At 42.5% G+C, this 19,162-nt stretch overlaps 1 pseudogene; it reads right to left on the reverse strand.

Annotated features, from left to right (window-relative positions):
- The window catches only part of LOC141273200 (uncharacterized), a 74,506-nt pseudogene that overhangs the window by 49,958 nt on the left and 5,386 nt on the right, over positions 1-19,162 (reverse strand).

Below are 19,162 nucleotides of genomic sequence, written 5' to 3' on the forward strand. Positions count from 1 at the left end.
GTCAGGTATATATTATTGGAAGCAGGAGAATGTATGGGCTCCTGTCAGGTATATATTATTGGAGGCAGGAGAATGTATGGGCTCCTGTCAGGTATATATTATTGGAAGCAGGAGAATGTATGGGCTCCTGTCAGGTATATATTATTGGAAGCAGGAGAATGTATGGGCTCCTGTCAGGTATATATTATTGGAGGCAGGAGAATGTATGGACTCCTGTCAAGTATATATTATCGGAGGCAGCAGAATCTATGGGCTCCTGTCAGGTATATATTATTGGAGGCAGCAGAATGTATGGGCTCCTGTCAGGTATATATTATTGGAGGCAGTAGAATGTATGGGCTCCTGTCAGGTATATATTATTGGAGGCTGCAGAATGTATGGGCTCCTGTCAGGTATATATTATTGGAGGCAGGAGAATGTATGGGCTCCTGTCAGGTATATATTATTGGAGGCAGGAGAATGTATGGGCTCCTGTCAGGTATATATTATTGGAGGCAGGAGAATGTATGGGCTCCTGTCAGGTATATATTATTGGAGGCAGGAGAATGTATGGGCCCCTGTCAGGTATATATTATTGGAGGCAGGAGAATGTATGGGCTCCTGACAGGTATATATTATTTGAAGCAGGAGAATGTATGGGCCCCTGTCAGGTATATATTATCGGAGGCAGCAGAATCTATGGGCTCCTGTCAGGTATATATTATTGGAAGCAGGAGAATGTATGGGCTCCTGTCAGGTATATATTATTGGAAGCAGGAGAATGTATGGGCTCCTGTCAGGTATATATTATTGGAGGCAGGAGAATGTATGGACTCCTGTCAAGTATACATTATCGGAGGCAGCAGAATCTATGGGCTCCTGTCAGGTATATATTATTGGAGGCAGCAGAATGTATGGGCTCCTGTCAGGTATATATTATTGGAGGCAGTAGAATGTATGGGCTCCTGTCAGGTATATATTATTGGAGGCTGCAGAATGTATGGGCTCCTGTCAGGTATATATTATTGGAGGCAGGAGAATGTATGGGCTCCTGTCAGGTATATATTATTGGAGGCAGGAGAATGTATGGGCTCCTGTCAGGTATATATTATTGGAGGCAGGAGAATGTATGGGCTCCTGTCAGGTATATATTATTGGAGGCAGGAGAATGTATGGGCCCCTGTCAGGTATATATTATTGGAGGCAGGAGAATGTATGGGCTACTGACAGGTATATATTATTTGAAGCAGGAGAATGTATGGGCCCCTGTCAGGTATATATTATTGGAGGCAGCAGAATCTATGGGCTCCGGTCAGGTATATATTATTGGAGGCAGGAGAATCTATGGGCCCCTGTCAGGTATATATTATTGGAGGCAGGAGAATGTATGGGCTCCTGTCAGGTATATATTATTGGAGGCAGGAGAATGTATGGGCTCCTGTCAGGTATATATTATTGGAGGCAGGAGAATGTATGGGCTCCTGTCAGGTATATATTATTGGAGGCAGGAGAATGTATGGGCCCCTGTCAGGTATATATTATTGGAGGCAGGAGAATGTATGGGCTCCTGACAGGTATATATTATTTGAAGCAGGAGAATGTATGGGCCCCTGTCAGGTATATATTATTGGAGGCAGCAGAATCTATGGGCTCCGGTCAGGTATATATTATTGGAGGCAGGAGAATCTATGGGCCCCTGTCAGGTATATATTATTGGAGGCAGGAGAATGTATGGGCTCCTGACAGGTATATATTATTGGAGGCAGGAGAATGTATGGGCTCCTGTCAGATATATATTATTGGAGGCAGGAGAATGTATGGACTCCTGTCAGGTATATATTATTGGAGGCAGCAGAATCTATGGGCTCCTGTCAGGTATATATTATTGGAGGCAGGAGAATCTATGGGCCCCTGTCAGGTATATATTATTGGAGGCAGGAGAATGTATGGGCCCCTGTCAGGTATATATTATTGGAGGCAGGAGAATGTATGTGCTCCTGTCAGGTATATATTATTTGAGGCAGGAGAATCTATAGGCTCCTGTCAGGTATATATTATTGGAGGCAGCAGAATGTATGGGCTATGGGCAGGTATATATTATTGGAGGCAGGAGAATGTATGAGCTACTGTCAGGTATATATTATTGGAGGCAGGAGAATGTATGGGCTCCTGTCAGGTATATATTATTGGAGGCAGGAGAATGTATGGGCTACTGTCAGGTATATATTATTGGAGGCAGCAGAATGTATGGACTCCTGTCAGGTATATATTATTGGAGGCAGCAGAATCTATGGGCTCCTGTCAGGTATATATTATTGGAGGCAGCAGAATCTATGGGCTCCTGTCAGGTATATATTATTGGAGGCAGGAGAATCTATGGGCCCCTGTCAGGTATATATTATTGGAGGCAGGAGAATGTATGGGCCCCTGTCAGGTATATATTATTGGAGGCAGGAGAATGTATGGGCTCCTGTCAGGTATATATTATTGGAGGCAGGAGAATCTATAGGCTCCTCTCAGGTATATATTATTGGAGGCAGCAGAATGTATGGGCTCCTGTCAGGTATATATTATTGGAGGCAGGAGAATCTATGGGCTCCTGTCAGGTATATATTATGAGAGGCAGCAGAATGTATGGACTCCTGTCAGGTATATATTATTGGAGGCAGCAGAATGTATGGGCTCCTGTCAGGTATATATTATTGGAGGCAGGAGAATGTATGGGCTCCTGTCAGGTATATATTATTGGAGGCAGCAGAATCTATGGGCTCCTGTCAGGTATATATTATTGGAGGCAGCAGAATGTATGGGCTTCTGTCAGGTATATATTATTGGAGGAAGGAGAATGTATGGGCTCCTGTCAGGTATATATTATTGGAGGTAGGAGAATGTATGGGCTTCTGTCAGGTATATATTATTGGATGCATCAGAATGTATGGGCTCCTGTCAGGTATATATTATTGGAGGAAGGAGAATCTATGGGCTCCTGTCAGGTATATATTATTGGAGGTAGGAGAATATATGGGCTCCTGTCAGGTATATATTATTGGATGCATCAGAATGCATGGGCTCCTGTCAGGTATATATTATTGGAGGAAGGAGAATGTATGGGCTCCTGTCAGGTATATATTATTGAAGGAAGGAGAATGTATGGGCTCCTGTCAGGTATATATTATTGGAGGCAGGAGAATGTATGGGCTCCTGTCAGGTATATATTTTTGGAGGCAGGAGAATGTATGGGCTCCTGTCAGGTATATATTATTGGATGCATCAGAATATATGGGCTCCTGTCAGGTATATATTATTGGAGGCAGGAGAATGTATGGGCTCCTGTCAGGTATATATTATTGGAGGCAGCAGAATCTTTGGGCTCCTGTCACGTATATATTATTGGAGGAAGGAGAATGTATGGGCTCCTGTCAGGTATATATTATTGGAGGAAGGAGAATGTATGGGCTCCTGTCAGATATATATTATTGGAGGAAGGAGAATGTATGTGCTCCTGTCAGGTATATATTATTGGAGGCAGGAGAATCTATGGGCTCCTGTCAGGTATATATTATTGGAGGTAGGAGAATGTATGGGCTCCTGTCAGGTATATATTATTGGAGGCAGTAGAATGTATGGGCTCCTGTCAGGTATATATTATTGGAGGCAGCCGAATCTATGGGCTCCTGTCAGGTATATATTATTGGAGGCAGGAGAATGTATGGGCTCCTGTCGGGTATATATTATTGGAGGCAGCAGAATGTATGGGCTACTGTCAGGTATATATTATTGGAAGCAGGAGAATGTATGGGCTCTTGTCAGGTATATATTATTGGAGGCAGCAGAATGTATGGGCTCCTGTCAGGTATATATTATTGGAGGCAGGAGAATGTATGGGCTCCTGTCAGGTATATATTATTGAAGGCAGCAGAATGTATGGGCTCTTGTCAGGTATATATTATTGGAGGCAGGAGAATCTATGGGCTCCTGTCAGGTATATATTATTGGAGGCAGGAGAATCTATGGGCTCCTGTCAGGTATATATTATTGGAGGCAGGAGAATGTATGGGCTTCTGTCAGGTATATATTATTGAAGGCAGCAGAATCTATGGGCTCCTGTCAGGTATATATTATTGGAGGCAGGAGAATCTATGGGCTCCTGTCAGGTATATATTATTGGAGGCAGGAGAATGTATGGGCTCCTGTCAGGTATATATTATTGGAGGCAGGAGAATGTATGGGCTCCTGTCAGGTATATATTATTGGAGGCAGGAGAATGTATGGGCTCCTGTCAGGTATATATTATTGGAGGCAGGAGAATGTATGGGCTCCTGTCAGGTATATATTATTGGAGGCAGCAGAATGTATGGGCTCCTGTCAGGTATATATTATTGGAGGCAGGAGAATCTATGGGCTCCTGTCAGGTATATATTATTGAAGGCAGCAGAATGTATGGGCTCCTGTCAGGTATATATTATTGGAGGCAGCAGAATCTATGGGCTCCTGCCAGGTATATATTATTGGAGGCAGGAGAATGTATGGGCTCCTGTCAGGTATATATTATTGGAGGCAGCAGAATGTATGGGCTCCTGTCAGGTATATATTATTGGAGGCAGGAGAATGTATGGGCTCCTGTCAGGTATATATTATTGGAGGCAGGAGAGTGTATGGGCTCCTGTCAGGTATATATTATTGGAGGCAGGAGAATGTATGGGCTCCTGTCAGGTATATATTATTGGAGGCAGCAGAATGTATGGGCTCCTGTCAGGTATATATTATTGGAGGCAGCAGAATGTATGGGCTCCTGTCAGGTATATATTATTGGAGGCAGGAGAATGTATGGGCTCCTGTCAGGTATATATTATTGGAGGCAGGAGAATGTATGGGCTCCTGTCAGGTATATATTATTGGAGGCAGCAGAATGTATGGGCTCCTGTCAGGTATATATTATTGGAGGCAGGAGAATGTATGGGCTCCTGTCAGGTATATATTATTAGAGGCAGCAGAATGTATGGGCTCCTGTCAGGTATATATTATTGGAGGCAGCAGAATGTATGGGCTCCTGTCATGTATATATTATTGGAGGCAGCAGAATGTATGGGCTCCTGTCAGGTATATATTATTGGAGGCAGGAGAATGTATGGGCTCCTGTCAGGTATATATTATTGGAGGCAGGAGAATGTATGGGCTCCTGTCAGGTATATATTATTGGAGGCAGGAGAATGTATGGGCTCCTGTCAGGTATATATTATTAGAGGCAGCAGAATGTATGGGCTCCTGTCAGGTATATATTATTGGAGGCAGCAGAGTGTATGGTCTCCTGTCAGGTATATATTATTGGAGGCAGCAGAATGTATGGGCTCCTGTCAGGTATATATTATTGGAGGCAGCAGAATGTATGGGCTCCTGTCAGGTATATATTATTGGAGCCAGCAGAATCTATGGGCTCCTGTCAGGTATATATTATTTGATAATCATGCCCATTGCCCAGCTCCCGCCATATGTTGATCGCCAGCCAGATAAAACAAGGCAGCTGGGGGCTGGGATTCGCAGCATGGTAAGGCCCAAGCGTTCTTTGCCCCCCACGCTCAAAACTCAGCCTGCAGCCACCCCTGAAAATGGCGCATTCATCATAGCAGCATTTCCAGGTGCTTTACCCGGCTCTTCCAGCGGCCCTGGTGGTGAGTGGCACCCTGGGTAATAATAGGGTTAGTACCAGGCCAGCTTTGTATTGTCAGCTGGTACTAAGCCTGAAATTCATGGTGTCACGCCAAATTAGACATAGCCACCATGAATTTCTACTAAACAGAAAAAAAAAGACAGAATTTTTAGGGACTCCATCTTTAATAAAGAAAAATCCTCACTCCAACGTAATCTATAGGTCTTCTGTCTTCAGCTCTGCTATATCTTTGCCATCAGACAAATACAGTATGTCTGCTGACAGATGAGCCGGCACAGAATGACGCTGGAGCAATGTTACTGTGTAGTGTAGTGCTATGTTTCTTTTTTTTGTCATTTCATGCAGTGTAGAAATCTTGAGGAAAGTGTGGATTGTGCTCGGGAAGTGATCAGTTATAGCGAACTATGTTATTTTCTGCAGAGATAAGTCCTGCATAGAAGATGTGATATATCAGTCTGCGGCAGATAAAGAACTTCACCTAGAGACATCACTGGTGAGTATGTGTATTACCTATACACACACACTGACACTATACACAGAGCTCCTGTGTGTAATGTCACTGGTGATCACTGTATTACCTATACACACACACTGACACTATATGCAGAGCTCCTCTGCATGTCACTGGTGATCAATGTATTACCTGTACACTGACACTATATACAGAGCTCCTATGTATGTCACTGGTAATCCCTGTATTACCTGTACACCGACACTATATTCAGAGCTCCTGTGTATAATGTCACTGGTGATCCCTGTATTACCTGTACACAGATACTATATACAGAGCTCCTGTATATAATATCACTGGTGATCACTGTATTACCTGTGCACTATATACAGAGCTCCTGTGTATAATATCACTGGTGATCCCTGTACACTGACACTATATACAGAGCTCCCGTGTATAATGTCCCTGGTGATCCCTGTAATATCTGTACACTATATACAGCTGAGGGGACGCCGATGAAGGAGTGGAGGCTGCTGAGGGGACGCAGATGAGAGAGGGGAGGCTGCTGAGGTGACGCCGATGTGGGAGGGGAGGCTGCTGAGGGGACGCCGATGAAGGAGTGGAGGCTGCTGAGGGGACGCAGATGAGAGAGGGGAGGCTGCTGAGGTGACGCCGATGAGGGAGGGGAGGCTGCTGAGGGGACGCCGATGAAGGAGTGGAGGCTGCTGAGGGGACGCAGATGAGAGAGGGGAGGCTGCTGAGGTGACGCCGATGAGGGAGGGGCGGCTGCTGAGGGGATGCCGATGAAGGAGTGGAGGCTGCTGAGGGGACGCCGATGAAGGAGTGGAGGCTGCTGAGGGGACGCCGATGAATGAGTGGAGGCAGCTGAGGGGACGTAGATGAGAGAGGGGAGGCTGCTGAGGGGACGCAGATGAGAGAGGGGAGGCTGCTGAGGTGACGCCGAGGAGGGAGTGGAGGCTGCTGAGGGGACGCCGATGAGGGAGGGGAGGCAGGTAGAGACGACTAGTTGCTAAATGGGGTGTTCCCCCTCCCCCCATTACTCTTGACTACTTGATAATTTTTTTATATTATCACTTTGAGTTATGTTTTGAGGTGTATTTGTATTTATATTCTAGAATTTCTAGGTTAATGAATACCAATAAAGATATTTTTAATAGTGTATAATCAGTGAATATATATGCAATCATATACCCTGTTTACATTTATTAATTCGGTGATCGCAGGCTGAGGTGACCATTAGATTCTTCTTGACTGGGCGGCGGTGCCACCGGCTGTGTGAGTAGATAACTTAATTCCATGTATCAGTTTGTCCACCATCTCAGTACTGATGGTATGATGCAATCATTCCCTTCCCTCCACCCTTCCAACCCCCAACCAAACTTTATAAGCTACTGGCTGATCCTGAGCGATGCTGCAAAACCAAATGCCGAATTACAGCATCAGGCGGCCGCGATCAGGATTCTCCAGGAGCTTATACATTTTGGTTGGAGAGCGGAGGGAATGATTGATGGAATCTGTAATCAGAAATACAGATTATATAAAAAAAAATCTCACAATCTGGTTACAATTAGTTTAAAAAAAATGTATGTGACACATTCCCTTAAAAATAAAATATACCTAAAAAAAAAAAAAGAGTATTGGATGTTTTAAGAAATGTTTATTAGGTTAGAGTAGATTAGGGCCCGGCCAGAAGAGTCTCCTTTTTGTGGTGGCAGCTTAAAAAATCTTTTCACCAAAACAAAAGCTGCTGGCTATATATGTGATCTGGTGTTCCATGGGAACTGGTAATGTGTGATTGGTGAGAACGTGGTGCAGAAGTGTTTTTCCAAGAGTGGGCGGTGAGACTGTAGACGGTTTCAGGGGTGGAGCCTGGGCGGAGTCTCAAGGGGGCCCGGAAATTTTGACAGTATGGGGCCCCGAAATTCCTAGTGACAGCCCCCTTTGTTACAAACGGTAATGTTTGAGACTGTGGTCCCAGCTCTCTTCAGGTCATTGACCAGGTTCTCCCATGTAATTCTGGGCTGATTCCTGACCTTCCTCAGACTCATCCTTATCCCACGAGGCGTGAACTCGCCAGACCGAGGAAGATTGACAGTCATCTTATGTTTCTTCTATTTTCTAATAATTGTGCCAACAGTTGTTGCCTTCTCACCCACCAGCTTGCCTATTGTCATGTAGCTCATCCCAGCCTTGTGCAGGTCTACAATTTTGTCCCTGGAATCCTTAGATAGTTCTTTGGTCATGGCCATTGTGGAGAGGTTAGAGTGAGTGTGTGGACAGGTGTCTTTTATACAAGCAATGAGTTCAAACAGGTGCAATTAATACAGGTTCAGTGCTGGCCAAAAGTATTGGCACCCCTCCAATTCTGTCAGATAATACTCAATTTCTTCCTGAAAATGATTGCAATCACAAATTATTTGGTATTATTATCTTCATTTAATTTGCTTGCAAGGAAAAAACACAAAAGAGAATGAAGCAAAAATCAAATCATTGATCATTTCACACAAAACTCCAAAAAAGGGCCGGACAACAGTATTGGCACCCTCAGCCTAATACTTGGTTGCACAACCTTTAACCAAAATAACTGCGAACAACCGCTTCCGGTAACCATCAATGAGTTTCTTACAATGCTCTGCTGGAATTGTAGACCATTCTTCTTTGGCAAACTGCTCCAGGTCCCTGATATTTGAAGGGTGCCTTCTCCAAACTGCCATTTTGAGATCTCTCCACAGGTGTTCTATGGGATTCAGGTCTGGACTCATTGCTGGCCACCTTAGAAGTCTCCAGTGCTTTCTCTCAAACCATTTTATAGTGCTTTTGGAAGTGTGTTTTGGGTCATTGTCCTGCTGGAAGACCCATGACCTCTGAGGGAGACCCAGCTTTCTCACACTGGGCCCTACATTATCCTGCAAAATTTGTTGGTAGTCTTCAGACTTTATAATGCCATGCACACGGTGAAGCAGTCCAGTGCCAGAGGCAGCAAAGCAACCCCAAAACATCAGGGAACCTCCGCCATGTTTGACTGTAGGGACCGTGTTCTTTTCTTTGAATGCCTTTTTTTTTTTCCTGTACACTCTATGTTGATGCTTTTTCCCAAAAAGCTCTACTTTTGTCTCATCTGACCAGAGAACATTCTTCCAAAATGTTTTAGGCTTTCTCAGGTAAGTTTTGGCAAACTCCAGCCTGGCTTTTTTATGTCTCGGGGTAAGAAGTGGGGTCTTCCTGGGTATCCTACCATACAGTCCCTTTTCTTTCAGACGCTGACGGATAGTACGGGTTGACACTGTTGTACCCTCGAACTGCAGGGCAGCTTGAACTTGTTTGGATGTTAGTCGAGGTTCTTTATCCACCATCCGCACAATCTTGCGTTGAAATCTCTCGTCAATTTTTCTTTTCCGTCCACATCTAGGGAGGTTAGCCACAGTGCCATGGGCTTTACACTTCTTGATGACACTGTGCACGGAAGACACAGGAACATTCAGGTCTTTGGAGATGGACTTGTAGCCTTGAGATTGCTCATGCTTCCTCACAATTTGGTTTCTCAAGTCCTCAGACAGTTCTTTGGTCTTCTTTCTTTTCTCCATGCTCAATGTGGTACACACAAGGACACAGGACAGATGTTGAGTCAACTTTAATCCATGTTAACTGGCTGCAAGTGTGATTTAGTTATTTCCAACACCTGTTAGGTGCCACAGGTAAGTTACAGGTGCTGTTAATTACTCGAATTAGAGAAGCATCACATGATTTTTCAAAGGGTGCCAATACTTTTGTCCACCCCCTTTTTTAGGTTTGGTGTGGAATTATATCCAATTTGGCTTTAGGACAATTCTTTTTGTGTTTTTTCATTGAAGACAAATTAAATGAAGATAATACCAAAGAATTTGTGATTGCAATCATTTTCAGGAAGAAACTGAGTATTATCTGACAGAATTGCAGGGGTGCCAATACTTTTGGCCAGCACTGTAATGAGTGCAGAGTAGGAGGGCTTCTTAAAGAAAAACTAACAGGTCTGTAAAAGCCAGAAATCTTTCTGGTTGGTAGGTGATCAAATACGCTTTTAAATAATTAAATTGCATTTTATTGCGTGAAATATCATACAATGTGATTTTCTGTTTTTTTTTTTTTTAGGTTCTCGCACAGTTGAAGTATACTCTCGATAAAAATTACAGGCCTCTCCATTCTTTGTAGGTGGGAAAACTGACAACCATAAGAGAAAAGCCCCCTAAAAAATAACTCTTAATAAATTGAATCTAAAAAGGAGTAAACAATCCCTAAACGAACAACAATGATACTCCTAATGGTAGGACTCCAAAATCAGGTCGCACACCGACAGTGAGGGAATACAGACTGATCCTGTCCCTATTTTATCCCTAATTCCTCTCCCTTCTTGACAGCGGAGGTTGGCACCCTATTTTGTACTTCGTGGTGCCCCCGCTCCACGTCGCAGTCCCTTATATCCCTACAAAGACCCTTATCTTAATATTAACAAAACCACAATGGTGAGAAAGGGTGGAAAAAAAGTGAACGTATAATTTAAGAAGCCAATAATCCTTATTAATAATTATAGAAAAGCCAAATCTATATAATTGGGTATATAGCAGTGCTCAAGGACTTAGGAGCAAATTTTGTCTTAGCATAGCCAGATTAATCAGTTTATAAACAGTCGTGAACCGGCATGTACGTATCATATGTAATATTAGCTTCCTAGCTATGCACCCAATAAAAACTCTGGCACCAATTCCACCCAAACGAATGTTACATATGCAGCACAGTAATGGATCAACACGGATAAATGATATTTCTTACTTCACTGTGCACCCAATGAAGCTCTGGCGCTGATACCACATAGATAGGCATCACATCTGTAACGCAGTGTTAGGTCACCACAATTCATAATGTACCCAACATTTTTTAAACTTTTTCAGACAAACAGAAATAACATCTAATCATAAATATTCATAAGTAAGTGGAGAATGACACTTATCATTAGTAATCCCTAGTCCCAACGCGTTTCCACCAGGGTTCATCAGGGGACCTGGAGAGGACGTCAATCCCTCTCCCCAGATTGCCAGTCAATATGCAGTATATGCCAGACTAGGGATCCGGGAACACTGTATAATGAATAATTTTTCTTCTGTAATCCTCGAGGTCGGTAATTTTGCTGTACAGATTTGTAATTCACCTTGCAACCGATTGCATTATATATATATTTTTTTAACATGACATTTTTATTGAAAACTACATTTAACATTTCTATACTTTTTAAAGTTACGTACATGAAAAATTACAACATAATAGTATATATCACATAAAGTCCGATTTCTTTTACCCAGAGTAAGTCGAAGTAATGTCCATGGTGCGTTACAAGCTTTAGTTATTGTGTTCATTTGTACATCTAAGTTACCGTTGTGATCACCAATTGATAGATAGCCTACACTAATAACTAATCTGTAGCCTAGAATCCTTAGATATTTTCCATATGGTCCACCATTAAGTAATTATGGTCTTCGTCAAGTCAACTGATGAGTAATGGACCAAGCGGCACGTCTTTCTTTTACGATCTCACAGTTTGGGTTACACCAGTAGTTTGTTGGCTTTGATGCTTATACTGTACTTGTTCCCTGTATCCCATTTTTTGACCCAGATCATACACGTAGTGTCATACTTTATCTATAGGTCTGGGCCTCCCCTTTACTTAAATGTTCATACACAATAGCCACAATACACCATCATGTACCTCACCCACTTGGCTTCAGAAGTATTCAGTTTGGCTTCTTGTCTGATAGACCTCAGCATTTCTTGACTATTAAAGCCGCTGATGGCAATTCGGTACCAAAAATGGTACTGAGGACAGCAATCAGTCAGTCAACAGTCACTATCACGTCATCTAGTTTAAGCGCTCAGTCTGAGGGAGCAGTCAGACGGCCGTATAACCCGGAGGACGATCAGATCGCAGTGCACGAATTAGCCAACGACTCCCCTGACCCGAAAGAGACAGCTGCATAGAAATACATGCTCAGGAGAGCCGTCGGCCAGTCTGAACATTGTGTTGCGATCGTTGTCCGTCTTCTATAGCCATCTAACTGCGCCCTTAAACAAATTTAATCACATACTATATTTTGATTCCCCCTTGAATGAGTACTTATAGTTAACACTGACAATAGGTACACATGAGAACTTGTTACGCGAGACCTGGCTTTCACTGCCTGCTAAGTACGGTGCCAGCAAATAGGCTTTTTGTACAAACATTAAAGAGGTTGTCCACTACTATTTTGAGTGCCCCAATGTATTTAAATGGTGGATATAAGATTTTGTGATTACCTTCGGTATTTCGGCGTATTGCCTGTGAGCAGCCCTACCGCTGACCTCTCACAGGCATCACATGACCCCAGCTGCAGCCGGCTCTGACACTCACCCGCTACTGTCCCATCAAGTTCCAGCTGCAACCGGGGATGACCCAATGATCGTTCCCCCGATTGATGGGCTGTGGGTGGGGTTTCCCAACACGTCACAACTCAGCATTCACCGCGTGCTTTCCCTCTTCTCTGCATTCATGAGGAAAGCGCGCGGTGGGGGGGAAAGCGTCACTGGGTCACCCCCCCGGCTGCAGCCGGAACTTGACGTGACATCAGCGAATGCCGGAGCCGGCTGCAGCCGGGGGTCATGTGATGCCTGTGAGCACAGTCAGCGATAGCGCCGCTCACAGGCAATACTCACAACAGAAGTAATTACAAAAAAAACTTATATCCACCATTTAAATACATTGGGGCATTCAAAATATTAGTGGACAACCTCTTTAAATAAGTCAGCCAAAACTGCCAATTTTCGACCATCCAATATGTATGGCGTCCTCCTGACTTTTTCATGAAAAATGATGATGGGGAGATGAACATCAAGCACCTGCACTTGCCTAATCCTTTTGTTCTGCAGGCAACTAATCCAGCAGTGACTCTCTCCATTTTCCTATAGAAAACACATGAATGCACATTCAACATTTATCTAAAGTGTATGGCCAGCTTAAAATCCTAATCAGATTTTTGCTTCTACCTTCTTCACAATGTATGAAACTAACTACTATTTCTCCTATTAGCTCACACCTCCAACCGATTTGCTAGGAGTGCAAGGATACTAAGTTTTCGGGAATTTTTCTTAAAATATCATGCTCTAATCTTAAACCTGGGGACCTTTAGTTACGCACTCCTTTTTTTCCCCTCTACTTTCAAAGCAGAGAGATTTCACTGTGTGTAGTCCTCTCACAGATTGCGTGCAATGGACCAATTACTGCATACAAAGAAAAGAGTGTCTCTCATGTGAATCCCCTGAGCTTCTCCCCTACGGGAACTTGAGTTTTCTTTTGGGTAAAAAAAAAAAATTCCTCATATTCTAAACATGAATATGGCTTCTCTTTTGTGCTTCGTCCTTCATGTTAAATAAGATCTGCATTCCACATACTAAACATGAGTATGGCTTCTCCCCATTGCTACATCTTTCATGTTAAACAAAATCTGAATTCCCAGTTCTAAATGTGAATATAATTTCTTTCCTGTGTTCTTGATGATCAATAAGATGCGATTTCTGAGTAAAACATTTCCCACATTTTGAACATAAAACATAAAAAAAGGCTTCGAACATGTGAGTTTTTCAATGTCCCATCTGATTTAAATTAAAAAGTTATAACATTTCCCACATTTAGAACATGAAAATGTCTTTTACTGTGAGAATTCAACCATGTCTCATCAGATCTGATTTTCTGGTAAAATATTTTCAATATTCTGAACACAAATACAGCTTCTCCTTAGTGTGAAGTCTATCATGACCAACAAGACTTGATTTACACGTAAAGCATTTTCCACATTCTGAACATGAAAAAGGCTTCTCTCCTGTGTGAATTCTTTGATGTCCAATAAGAGTTGGTTTCTGGTTAAAACATTTCCCACATACTGAACACGAATATGGCTTCTCCCCTGTGTGAATTCTCTGATGTTTAACAAGATCTGATTTCAGAGTGAAACATTTTCCACATTCTGAACATGAAAACGGCCTCTCCCCTGTGTGAATTCTTTGATGTCCAATAAGAACATGTTTCTGGTTAAAACATTTTCCACATTCTGAACACGAATATGGCTTCTCCCCTGTGTGAATTCTCTGATGTTTTACAAGATCTGTTTTCACTGTAAAATATTTTCCACATTCTGTACATAAAAATGGCTTCTCCCCTGTGTGAATTCTTTGATGTCTAATAAGAATATGTTTCTGGTTAAAACATTTCCCACATTCTGAACATGAAAATGGCTTCTCTCCTATGTGGCTTTTCTGGTGTCTAATCAGATCTGGTTTATGGTCAGAACATTCACCCCATTCGAAACATGAATACGGCTTCTCTTTTTTGTGAATTCTCTCGTGTCTAACAAGATCTGATTTATGGGTAAAACATTTTCCACATTGCTGGCATGAAAATGGCTTCTCCCCTGTGTGAATCCTTTCATGTACAATAAGAGTTGGTTTCTGGTTAAAACATTTCCCACATTCTGAACATGAAAATGGTTTCTCCCCTGTGTGAGTTCTATGATGTCTAACCAGATATGATTTTGAGTTAAAACATTTGCCACATTCAGAACATAAGTATGGCTTCTGGTCTATGGTCGCCCTTAGATGTTCAACACCCTTTCTGTAACTTTTATTTTGCTTTGCAGACTGTGATGAATCAGGGGAGAGGATCCATTTAAAAAGATCAGATGATATATTTTGGACATAAGAGACTGAGGTTATATCTTCAATATTGGCATTCTCTTCATATGCATATTGTATCATACTACAATCATCTGCATTAAAACGTGAAGATATCAGAAATCCAACTGAGCTCCTGGCACAGTCATCTGCCAAATATAAAACTCATTTTACTACTTATGAACAAGGTAATATTAAAAAGTATATTGACATTTTATGACACTTCTGCATAAAAAATACAATTGAGACATACAGTAAAGACCAAACGTTTGGACACACCTTCTCATTTAAAGATTTTTCAGTATTTTCATGACTTTGAAAATTGTACATTCACACTGAAGGCATCAAAACTATGAATTAACACATGTGGAATTATATACTTAACAAAAAAGTGTGAAACAACTGAAAATATGTCTTATATTCTAGGTTCTTCAAAGTAGCCACCTTTTGCTTTGATGACTGCTTTGCACACTCTTGGCATTCTCTTGATGAGCTTCAAGAGGTAGTCACCGGAAATGGTCTTCCAACAACCTTAAAGGAGTTCCCAGAGATGCTTAGCACTTGCTGGCCCTTTTGCCTTCACTCTGTGGTCCAGCTTACCCCAAACCATCTCGATTGGGTTCAGGTCTGGTGACTGTGGAGGCCAGGTCCTCTGGCATAGCACCCCATCACTCTCCTCCTTGGTCAAATAGCCCTTACACAGCCTGGAGGTGTGTTTGGGGTAATTGTCCTGTTGAAAAATAAATGATGGTCCAACTAAACGCAAACCGGATGGAATAGCATGCCGCTGCAAGATGCTGTGGTAGCCATGCTGGTTCAGTATGCCTTCAATTTTGAATAAATCCCCAACAGTGTCACCAGCAAAGCACCCCCACACCATCACACCTCCTCCTCCATGCGTCACGGTGGGAACCAAGCATGTAGAGTCCATCCGTTCACCTTTTCTGCGTCGCACAAAGACACGGTGGATGGAACCAAAGATCTCAAATTTGGACTGATCAGACCAAAGCACAGATTTCCACTGGTCTAATGTCCATTCCTTGTGTTCTTTAGCCCAAACAAGTCTCTTCTGCTTGTTGCCTGTCCTTAGCAGTGGTTTCCTAGCAGCTATTTTACCATGGAGGCCTGCTGCAAAAAGTCTCCTCTTAACAGTTGTTGAAGAGATGTGTCTGCTGCTAGAACTCTGTGTGGCATTGACCTGGTTTCTAATCTGAGCTGCTGTTAACCTGCGATTTCTGAGGCTGGTGACTCGGATAAACTTATCCTCAGAAGCAGAGGTGACTCTTGGTCTTCCTTTCCTGGGGCGGTCCTCATGTGACCCAGTTTCTTTGTAGCGCTTGATGGTTTTTGCAACTGCACTTGGGGACACTTTCAAAGTTTGCCCAATTTTTCGGACTGACTGACCTTCATTCCTTATAGTAATGTTGGCCACTCGTTTTTCTTTACTTAGCTGCTTTTTTCTTGCCATAATACAAATTCTACCAGTCTATTCAGTAGGACTATCAGTTGTGTATCCACCTGACTTCTGCACAACACAACTGATGGTCCCAACCCCATTTATAAGGCAAGAAATCCCACTTATTAAAACCTGACAGGGCACACCTGTGAAGTGAAAACCATTTCCGGTGACTACCTCTTGAAGCTCATCAAGAGAATGCCAAGAGTGTGCAAAGCAGTCATCAAAGCAAAAGGTGGCTACTTTGAAGAACCTAGAATATAAGACATATTTTCAGTTGTTTCACACTTTTTTGTTAAGTATATAATTCCACATGTGTTAATTCATAGTTTTGATGCCTTCAGTGTGAATGTACAATTTTCATAGTCATGAAAATACAGAAAAATCTTTAAATGAGAAGGTGTGTCCAAACTTTTGGTCTGTACTGTATTTAGCAAAATTTAATTATTAATTGACTAAAACATTGGCTACAAATCAGATCACAATCTACGGCCACGACACCACTATCAGTATTTGGTCAGTATTCGATCAGAATTTTTTTCTCAGGAGTGGGAGCTAAAACCAGGTGAGGAACAATCAGAGAAAAGGTATAATAGAAACAAGTCACCAATTCTGCATTTATCACCCACTCCTGAGAAAAAATACAGACTGAATACTGATAGTGGGGCCATGGACTAAAAGTAAAAGTCAGAGCAAAGATCACAATGTTAGGATACCAGGCTGATATGTTGCAGTTATCCACTTATGAGTTGAAGGAAACACCTTTGGAGGTTCATGTTTCTGTCACCCCCATTTTAAAATAAAATACTCAGTGGAGAATCATAAGTAGACATGTGAGTCAGTGCTGTCAGGTAGTATCCATCTCACACAATTGCCTTTAGCTTCATGTACATGTAGCTTATTATCCTAAGTATCCTAAAGGGGATTCCCAAGTTACTAAATTGCATTAGTTAGAAAGCATCAATATATGTTTGCAACTGGCTTGATTTTACTATCTGCTGTCATTCTACTGCAATGAGAGCTTTTATCTTTCATAGTGTACAGCTGGTTTGCATGGAGCTCGGCCACTAATCAACGTCCTAGCCCTGACCTACAGCGCGCAGTAATTACATTCAAGAAGAGGAGATAACTTCTAATATCCTAGCCACCTCCCTCCAGAACATGGATTTATATGCAGAAGTTAGCTGCTAACTAGTGTTGAGCGAGTATGTTCTATTAACCCTTTCGCCGAGTATGCTCGGGCCGAGCTCCGAGTATTTACAGCTGCTCGGTGATAAGGTTAAATCGCTCCCGTGTGCATGATTTGCACCTGTTTGACAGCTTTATTACATGGGAGGATTGTCTATTTCTTACACATTCCTCACATGTAATAAAGCTGTCAAACAGTCGCAAATCATGCACACGGGAGCGATTCAACCATATCACCGAGCAGCTGTAAATACTCGGAGCTCGGCCCGAGATACTCGGACAGAACATACTCGCTCAACCCTACTGCTAACCTCTCTCCCCCTTAGCTCCTGACAAGATGCTTTTATAGATCTTGCAAAATCACCAGCCCCCATCATCAGCAGCTTTCAGAGCAGTTCTTTTAATAGGGCTCTTGCTGACCCATTTGTTATTTCAATTGCGCTGGTATCTATGTGGGTAAATACAGTGATAGCAATGTAGACTTAAAACAAACCACTGACAACTGAATGTGTAAAGGCCTCCATACACATTTGGCAGACAGTGTAAAGTGTATGGTGGCACTGATCAACAGATTGTCAAGGGAGATGTTGATTGGACATGTCCAATTTTGGACTGCTGATTGCATTGTTCTTGTGGGGACAAACCGCAAGCCGACGTGTCAACCGGCAACTTTCACATAGACAACATAGCAGTGCTCAGTCAAACGAGGGCTTCTGAGTAGGAGAGAGATGGCAGAGATAGCTGCCGGCCGAATGATTGGCCAAGGCATCCTTCAGCCATCTAATGTCTATGGGCAGCTGTACAGCAGAACTTTTGCTGAGCTTTATAGTTCTACTAATACTACAGCTTTGCTACTCACCAGAACTGTCACTCAAGGAGGAGAACACACCCCCAGAAACCAGGAAGTAAGGAGACTGCAGAGTTGTGAGCTTCCCAGGACTTCAGAATAACCCTTCTTGCCCTCTGCAAGAACTTGGTACCTTTCACCAATTCTCCAGTAGATCACCTACCTCAAGCTACATAAAAAAACATATTCCATAAGGAAAAAAATGTCCTTTTCTGCACCAAAAGCCATTGCTATTTTTCCTAAAAGATCTTATAAAAAAAAAAAAATCACACTGCTTTCCAAATTATTATGCAAATTAGGTTTAAGTGTCATACAGATGCAATTTTTGCTTTTCCCATAACCTCATGGATGGTTTCTGTTTCAGGGCTCTTTAGATCAATGAAATCAACCTCAGGCCCCTATGATAATTTGTTTACTAGGTGCCCAAATAACGGAAAACTACTTAAGAAGGATGTTTCACATTATTAAGCAGCTGCAGATTTCAAGCAAAATGGGAAATAAAAAGGATCTCTCTGCTGCCGAAAAGCATCACATAGTGCAATGCCTCGGACGAGGTATGAAAACAATAGATATTATACGAAAACGTAAGCGTGATCAATGTACTGGGAAAGGGGAATTTGTGGCTAATACAGAGCACAGATGGGTTCGTGCAGATAAAGGCATTATGAGGAAGGTTTCTGCCAGACAAATTCATCGGATTAAAAGAGCAGTTGCTAAAATCCCAGTACAAAAGCAGCAAAGCTGTTGGATCCTCTAGAATCCCACGAATCTCAAGGTGTAGGATCCCCCAGAGGCAGTAATGGTGCATAAACCTAATATCCAGCC

This window comes from Phyllobates terribilis, unplaced genomic scaffold (assembly GCF_046119375.1).
Source record: "Phyllobates terribilis strain yellow unplaced genomic scaffold, ASM4611937v1 Scaffold_1__5_contigs__length_1240528914, whole genome shotgun sequence".
Taxonomy (NCBI): Eukaryota; Metazoa; Chordata; class Amphibia; order Anura; family Dendrobatidae; genus Phyllobates; species Phyllobates terribilis.